Consider the following 9,708-nt stretch of genomic DNA (forward strand, 5'->3'; position numbering starts at 1 on the left):
GCGGTTTCCCAGACAGGGTTTAAATTAAGCCAGGAGTAAGCCTTAATCCAGAATAATTAATCATGGCTTAAAAATGGCTTTCTGATAAATGAAAAAAGATCAACCTGTCTGCTTAAAAACAGAAAATGAATGGAAAGGTTGCACAGAGAAATGTTGTATATGTGTTAAATTTAACCTGAAAAAATCCTGTTTTTTTTTCTTGCATGTCAGGGCTCTGCATATTCTTCTTGTTTGGCCTCTTTTAACACACCCAAAGGTGATCAGAAACTCCACCCTCTTACAACCAGGAAGAGACTGACTTATTATTTCTCCTTTCTGTCATACCGACTCTCTTCTGTGTCAACAAAAGCAAAAAGGAATCAGCGATAAAAGAACGATAAAGAAAAAAACATTTAACTACGATTTATGAGAAGTTTGTTTCTGAAACTATATAGCAGTTCTTTTTGATTCTTATGGTTTTTCATTTTTTATACCATTGTTCAGAAAGTAAAAGTAAAGTTTAGATCACTGGAGTTCAAACAGTGAAAATGGCGTCACTTCATGTATCTACAGAAGAACTTTCTTGTCCCGTGTGCTTTGAAATCTTCAAGTCTCCTGTTCTTCTGTCATGTAGTCACAGTTTCTGTAAAGAGTGTCTCCAAAAGTTCTGGAGAGCCATGAAAATTCAGGAGTGTCCTGTTTGCAGGAGAAGATCTTCAAAAGATCATCCTCCATATAATCTTGCATTAAAAAACTTGTGTGAGTCGTTCCTGAAGGAGAGAGATGTGAGGCGTTCATCAGAGTCTGAGGAGATCTGCAGTTTATATAGTGAGAAACTCAAACAGGAGGACAAAAAATCATATAAGGTAAAACAGATTTATTTCTGAGGACTAAATCTTATAAACATAAACAGGAATATCTCAGTACCATTTTGCTGATACTGATTACAAATATGAACTTATAGAAATGGTGTATTTCACTTTCAGTTCCAGAAGCTCCATACTCCACTGAAGTCCTTACAAGAGAAACCTAAACACAAAGAAAACATTAAAGATTTTGAGGAAACCATTCAACACAGCAGGGTGAGGATTGATTATTTTGACCTATAAAAAATAAATCGTGAAGAAACGGTCAATGAAAAGTAAAATATTCTAATTTAAATAAAGTGCAAAAAACTTTAACAGAAATTTCGCAAATTTAATTAGAACAGCTAACCTGATTTGGTTGAAATAATTATTGTTTCTTTATTGGTGACACACACACAGAGTGGTGTTAAAAACTTAAAACAATAATCATTATAATTCAAAACTGACGTGTAATATTTTAAGGGGGAAAGTTATGGGTTGAGTTATATTAAAGAGCCTTTATTGTTACCAGGAATGTTGGTGCACGATTTATAATTTGATTATGATAAATATAAACATTGTCACTTTTTTTTTTTTTTGTTATTGTGTACTGCTTTATATACAGAATAATAATGATCTCATCAAGAAAAGCATCTTAATTGAAAATGGAAATCCTGCTAAATACTGTCTGCAAACAAAGACAGGAAATTTGGATCAATCTGAATATAGAAAAATGACCTATGGAGAGAGAGACAAAAACAAACCCCATAAAATAATTCTGATGGTTGGAGAAACAGGAACAGGAAAAACAACCCTGATCAATGCGATGATCAACTACATGTTGGGTGTTCAGAGAGAAGACAAGGTTTGGTTTGAGATCACAGATGATCAGAGTGACCGAACATCAGCTCACAGTCAGACCTCCATCATCACTGTTTATGGGTTTTATCTACAAGAGAGTCCAATCCATTTAACAATCATCGACACTCCAGGGTATGGAGACACTCGGGGAATCGATCTTGATAAACAGATCGCTGAGAGTTTTCTTAGTTTAAGTAAATCTGCAGAAGGGATTCATGAAGTAGATGCAGTGTGTCTGGTGATTAATGCAACACAGAATCGACCCTCTGTCAGACAAATGTACATATTTGATGCTGTTCAGTCTTTATTTGGAAGAGATATTGCTGAAAACATTGTCCTGCTCTTCACATACTCATCTGGAGCTCGACCTAAAGGTGCCCTGACGGCTGTTAAAGAGGCTAAAATCAAGTGTGTAGAGAATGACAAGAAGAAGCCAGTGTATTTCCTGTTTGACAACTGTCAGTCAAAAGCTGCTGCTGATGATGATGATGAAGATGAGGAATACCATGAACAGAGGCTGAATCAATCATGGAATCGCAGTTTTAGAGGAATGGCAGGATTGTTCAAACTTCTTAATAACATAAAACCAAAATCCTTGCAGATGACGCAAGAAGTGTTGCAACAACGGAAGCAGTTGAAGGCAAATGTCTCCAATCTACAATCACATGTTCAAAAGATGGAACTAAAGCAAAAATGAGCTGAAACAAATTCAAGAAGCTCTGGAGAAGAACAAGAAAGATGTAGAAGAAAATAAGAACTTTGAGTATGAAGTTGAAGTTGTCTATAAAGAGAAGGTTGATATTGATTATTCTCTAGCCAGTGTGGCGATGTGCTGCACCGTCTGTAAGGAGAACTGTCATTATCCAGGATGCTGGTGGGTCAGTGATCTCTCATGGTGTGAAATGATGAAAAATAATCACTGTACAGTGTGCACAAATAAATGCCACTACAGCAAACATGTCAAAGAAGCAAAAATATATGTAACAAAGACAAGGAAGAAGAAGGGAACAAATGAAGAATTAAAGAAGACATACATTGATAAGATTAGAAAAGATGAATCTTTGGTCAAGAAGCTGAAAGAAGAACTGCAGGAATTAGAGACACAGAAAATAAAGCTGGTGAATGAAGCTTTTCACTGTGTGGAAACTCTGCAGATGATCGCACTCAAGAGTGATTCTGTGTTCACACTTCAGCACATTGATTTTCTGATTAAGATGCTGAAGGAAATAAATGAACCTGAAAGAGTTGAAAGACTGGAAAACATCAAGAAGAGAGCAGGAGAATGTGGAGCACTGGGATACATAAACCCCCGGGTTTACAGACAAGGCTTAAACTAGTCTCAGACTGTTTGAGCTGTTTTAACTGAAAGCAACTTGCACTGACAGATTTTAAAATATGCCAGTGCCATTGTTTTGTCTCAAAATGCACACCAGTAATGTTTTCTAATGTTTTTTTTTTTTGTTTGTTTGTTGTTTTTTCCTTGGGAACATTTATAAAAAGCTACTTAAATATCCTAATTGAATTAAGGCCTAATCCAAGCCCTGTCTGTGAAACCGGGCCAAAAATAATTAAATTTCAAGTATTTTTGAACTTTAAATCTGTGGTAACATGATAAGTTTTGCTTGTGCAAAGCATGCTGGATCTTCCACTAAAACCAAATTAAAACTAGGATAAACCAGCATTCTGCCCTCTTTTTTTTTTTTCCTTGTAAATCCCTGTAATTTCTCATTTATAAGTTGTTTTGAATGAAGAGTGTCTCTAAATTAGCAAATGTAAAGTACTATATTGATTATGTTTGTGGCTCTATAGAAACAGTTTGTAAATGTATTACTAAGCACTGCCACCTAGAGGCCATATGAGAAAATGATGAGGATCGTATCCTTCAGGAAATAAAATAAGAGACAATTGTGTAATGATGTATTTTACTATAAACCTGGACTAATCTATGATATTTTTGTGGCTCATGTTTATTGCTTCATTGATTCTTTTTTAAAGATTGCTATAGTTTGTCTTATGAATGAGAATATGCAATGATTTCACTTTTCACAATTTTTATCAATACATTCATTTAATTCATTGGTTTTGAAGCATTTCTTAAAGCTATAACCACACATTCAAATCCACAAAAACAAATGACCATTGAACTTTGTACAATCTTACTGCAAACAGCATCAATTACAGAAAGTATGGTTAATGGAATATAAACACATTTCTGAAAATTCAATTTTCCTTACATCTTCAGTCGACATAAAATGAATGCAGTAGATCATGAAAACTGTAAAAAGAAAATTATTGATTTTTAATTAGTATCTTGTAATGGACAGTTTAAAGACTTGTTGTCATTACAGGTAAAAATTGTCCTGTGAATTTACAGTAAAATACAAAAAAGATGCCAATAATTTACTGTTAATTTTACAGTTATTTCCTATAATCTACATTACAGTATGTTGCTGTAAAAACACCATGCACTCAATTAAAACTCGAGTCAACTAATTTTATTTGCAGAAATTGACTGCTTTAAATTGGCCGACTGCCATTTAAATTCATAAACTAATATATATAACTATATGAGCATATTGTTCACTTGAACTTTTTTTCATTTGAGACTGCTAAAAAAGAATATTACTAAAGTAAAAATAACCAAATTAAACAAAATCATTAAAACTGAAACATCAAGTCAGCTTAAACCTCTTGCAGATAACTGCTAGCAAACAACAGCACATTTGCAAATAAAATTAGCTAAGAGATAGTCTCTGCATCAGCAACTACACAGTTACTGCCTTATAAAGCAACATGCAGCAGAACATCAATGTTTTTCAGCTCATCATTGACTGAAACAGGCTCTAATTTCCCACACAATGGTGACCCACAAAACTCATCAACATCTTGTGCAAAAACACATAAAATACACTCTTAAACCTTGCTGTAGAAAAAAGGCCAAATTCTCACCGTAACCATTTTCCATTAAAATATACTGTAGAAAACAAAGCATTCTGGGTAATATTTGTAATTTTAGACATTCCCACAGGAATATACTGTGAGTTAACGTCGCTCAAAGTCGACACTCAAAGGCTGTGTTCCAAATCACACCCTATACCCTCATTCACTATTCCCTACATTAGCTCACTAATATAGTTCACTTGACAGAGCATGCACTGCAGCATGAATAAATTATGCATCTAAATGGTCCTTTTTATTTCCACCATTGTTGAGATTGATGTGCTGATTTTAGATATCTCTGTGTGTCTAAATAAACCTGAAGGTGTTTTTGTGTATGGTGTTTAAAAATAAACTCTTTTTAGCTGATTGTTGTTGCTGTAGTTTCACACTGGTGATAATGTAAAATATCATTCTGTTAATAATGTAACAATGGATAAAACACAGTATGAATTCAGTGTATCAACAGACTTTGTGATGATTGTGTCTTCACCAACACATAACTAGCACTCAACAATTTTTTTCTCCACAATTCTTTCTACATTAATAAATGTGATGTGCGAAAATAGTTTAAGCAGCCAGAGAAAAAAAACAAAGGTGATGTATAAAAAGTCATGGGTCAAGAGCTCAACTAAAGCAAATGCTGATCTCCTCAATGGTGACATCAAACCAAACATTTTCAACAAAATATCAACATCTAAACTTCTGTTAATTCTCAATAAGATCTTCTGTAGAAACAAAGTTAAACTGGTCAGTGCACTCTAAAAAATGCTGGGTTAAAAACAACCCAAGTTGGGTTGAAAATGGGACAAACCCAGCGATTGGGTTGTTTTAACCCAGCGGTTGGGTTAAATGTTTGCCCAACCTGCTGGGTAGTTTTATTTAAACCAACTATTGTTTAAAAATTGCTATATGGCTAGCTTAAAATGAACCCAAAATAGCTGGGGAAATTAAAAACCAGATGCAATTAGAGACAACAATAATAGACAAAAGGTGAATGTTTATTAATAAGCTTTAATATTTTATTAATATAAATGTAATAGTTTAATAGTTTATTAATATAAATTTATTAATAAGCAATTTAATAAATGTTTATTGTTTAATAATTATTCATTGAACATTAATAAATGTTCATTTCCAACATACTTTGGGTTAATTTTAATTAAGCAGTACAGTAATTTTAAACAATAGTTGAGTTAAATAAAACTACCCAGCAGGTCGGGCAAACATTTAACCCAACCGCTGGGTTTGTCCATTTTCAACCCAACTTGGGTTGTTTTTAACCCAGCATTTGGCTGGAAGACAGTTGTAGTTTCTGCTCGCATTTATTCCGTTCTTGTTCCTCTTTTCAGTGGTTCTGCTTGTTAACAGCAGGTGTTCATTATTAATGCTCAATCATCACTTAAATATTAACTTAATTATCTCAAAAATGATGTGTTGTTTTAACCCAAATTTGGGTCAAATATGGACAAACCCAACCGTTGGGTTAAAAAATGCATTTAAAAATTTAACCCAATGGTTGGGTTTGTCCATTTTTGACCCAAACTTGGGTTGAAACAACCCAGCATTTTTTAGAGTGTAGTAATATGCTCACATTATTAGCATATAATAAGTTTGTAAATTTAAATGGCAGTCAGACAATTTGAGGCAGTTGGTTTCTGCAAATGAAGTGAGGTCACAAGTTTTAATTTAGTGCATATCTTTACAGTAACAAACTGTAGATTGGAGTAAATAACTGTACAATCAACAGTAAATTGCCCAGCAAGGTCTAACAGTGTATATGAGGATATCAACCTGAAGAACCACTAAAAACAAAAACAACATCCATTAATAATACTGATGTTTGAGATGATTTATTTTAGAAGTTTGTGCAAATTAACATCAACTTAAAGTGAGAAATTATTCAGCCCTATGTTCAGTTAATTGTGATATTGTGGTTTATGTTTTCCATGTTTAAAAACTGAGTTTGATTGTGTTTCCTTTACATTCTGATATATAATGATGGAAATGTATAGTTGTTAGTAATGTATTTAAAATGATCAAACACCAATGGGACATTAAGTTCTTGTAATGTCCTTTGTAATGCACTTATTTTCAATTTTAAAAATCGACCCGAGGTCCTTTGCTGCTCCTGCTCTCTATACCTGTCAAATTCTTTGCTGTCTTATCCAATACAGGCACAAAAAAGGCCAAAAACATAACTTTAAAAAAATATATAATATGACAAAAATAGAATAGAAAAAAATCGGAAAACGAATGTAATTGTTTATTGCAAATTGAAAACAATGTACTAATAAACACTGATTGTTTTCTAGGTTTTTCCCAGCTGTTGCATTGGCACATTATCACTGTGTTGTGCAGTTATATCCCAACATCTTTATACAACACTGAGTCTCATTGTCAGTCCTTCACCATATCACAAACATCTCCACAAATGTTTGCGTGAGACGTATGTTGATAAAGTGAACTGCCCTCATGCAAAGTGAATAGTTTCAGTTCTGTTCATTGTTAAATTATTTTGGTCCTGCATGCATATGTAGCGAAACAGATTGTTGTTGTTAGACTTTTACAAAGCAAATTGCTAACATATCAGAGCAGCCATGATGACATGATGATAGAAGAATGGGGAATGAAGACAGACAGCAAAGACTATCAATCAAAGCGTGAAAAGAAGATAAACTGGTCAAGATCAGGAGACTGAGAGAAGGTGAAGGAGATGAGAGAGGAAGAGCAGGTATTACATACTGTGCCCAGGATGAGATTAACATTATTATAATGTATTCATATTTTTAACACTATATGTTATTTGCTAATTAAAGTAGAAACTAAGCTCAATTTAGCCACACAAAGACGTATTAAATATATTGCCACAATAGTATTATTGTATAAATATATCTATGTATTTGTAAATCTGGGCCCTTATTTATCAACAGTGTGTAGAAAAGGTTCTATATTTTGTCCAACGAATGAAATTTAGAATCAGTAAGGGTCAGTATTATCAATAAAATTTTGTTTTTAGTGGTTGTTCAGGTTGATGTCCTCATATAAGAAAACTGTACTTCACTGATACACACTTTAACTCTTTATGAACATGCAGTTAATTTTGTGTCATTAAATATTTTAATTTTTGAAGTTGAAATATTTGATCTTGACCAGAGCAGATTTCTCTTAAGTCTGATATAGCCTACACCAGGGGTAGGCAAGTTCGGTCCTAGAGAGCTGCTGTTCTGCAGAGTTTATCTCCAACCTTAATCAAACACACCTGAACAAACGAATCAAGCTCTTCAGGATTACTAAGTTTATAGAAAGGTAAGGATTTTTTTAGGGTTGGAGCTAAACTCTACAGGACAGCAGCTCTCTAGGAACGAACTTGCCTCTGGCCTACACTATAATGACTTCCTAAAATTACAACACTTAATTCAGTTTTTCCAAGTAACAGAGCAGAAAGGATCCAGGAATCAGCCATTTTATATTATCAAACGTTCATCTCCATGTTATTTGAAAGATTTTGATTAAACAAGCATCATTCACAATAATAAATAACACAAATAAGACTTTGTGTGAAATGTCAGTCTCTGCTGCCCTCTTCTGGTGAGTTAAATCTTTACACAAACTTTTCCATAAAATAAATAAATAAATATCAGGTCCTTGAGTGTGTTCGAGTATTTAATCAGTATCAGCACTGGGTTTTTCACCGTTTATATCACTCCGCTTGTCTGTGTTTGCGCAACTTGCATCATTAAGCCAGTAGGTGGCGACAAGTGACTGTCTTTATGAGTGAGCAATTGAACCATTAATTAAACTGATTAGTCCAAAAAAAATATTGATTTAGTCAAGAAAGAAACAAGTTGCTTGAAAACAATATTTGATGCTCATCCAAATTGCTCCTATGACTCTGGACATATATAAGGGTTGCACTGGCATTTGATTGAAACGTAACATCTATGCAAAATAACCCTTGAAACATTATTTAAGCCCATTCCTGTTTGGAAAATGGGATTGTGTATTGTCGGGTACATAAACTTTCTGCATTTCCATTTTTAGTGTTGATCATTCATTGCAACATTTATCCTGATTCTCATTTTTAAGAATCTGTTATCTGATATTTATTTATTTATTTTATGGAAAAGTTTGTGTAAAGATTTAACTCACCAGAAGAGGGCAGCAGAGACTGACTTTCACACAAAGTCTTATTTGTGTTTTTATTTATTATTGTGAATGATGCTTGTTTAATCAAAATCTTTCAAATAACATGGAGATGAACGTTTGATAATATAAAATGGCTGATTCCTGGATCCTTTCTGCTCTGTTACTTGGAAAAAATGAATTAAGTGTTGTAATTTTAGGAAGTCATTATAGTGTAGGCCAGAGGTAGGCAAGTTCGGTCCTAGAGAGCTGCTGTCCTGTAGAGTTTAGCTCCAACCCTAAAAAAATCCTTACCTTCCTGCTTAGTAATCCTGAAGAGCTTGATTAGCTTGTTCAGGTGTGTTTGATTAAGGTTGGAGATAAACTCTGCAGAACAGCGGCTCTCTAGGACCGAACTTGCCTACCCCTGGTGTAGGCTATATCAGACTTAAGAGAAATCTGCTCTGGTCAAGATCAAATATTTCAACTTCAAAAATTAAAATATTTAATGACACAAAATTAACTGCATGTTCATAAAGAGTTAAAGTGTGTATCAGTGAAGTACAGTTTTCTTATATGAGGACATCAACCTGAAGAACCACTAATAACAAAATTCTATTGATAATACTGACCCTTAATGATGTTTGTGCTGTTGTTTTCCTGCTAAAAATGATGTCACTTCCTGCAGGATGAAGTCATTGCACAACTTAATTTTTCTAAAGGGATTGAAAGATGCAAAGTAAATTAATTAGCAGTTAAAATAATATTCCCAGGAAAACATGTTTTAAATTCTGATTTGAGAAAAAAGTGCAGATTTAAAGTTTCTGCAAATAAAAATTAACATCAACTCAAAGTGAGAAATTATTCAGCCCTATGTTAATATCATTGTGATATTGTGGTTTATGTATGATTTCCATCTTTAAAAACTGAGTTTGATCATATATCCTATTACATACAGATA

At 33.5% G+C, this 9,708-nt stretch overlaps 1 pseudogene; it reads left to right on the forward strand.

Annotated features, from left to right (window-relative positions):
• The first annotated feature begins 527 nt into the window (after positions 1–527).
• Positions 528–3,105, forward strand: LOC125247990 (annotated as a pseudogene).
• The last annotated feature ends 6,603 nt before the right edge of the window (positions 3,106–9,708 follow it).

Source organism: Megalobrama amblycephala, linkage group LG15, assembly GCF_018812025.1.
Source record: "Megalobrama amblycephala isolate DHTTF-2021 linkage group LG15, ASM1881202v1, whole genome shotgun sequence".
Taxonomy (NCBI): domain Eukaryota; kingdom Metazoa; phylum Chordata; class Actinopteri; order Cypriniformes; family Xenocyprididae; genus Megalobrama; species Megalobrama amblycephala.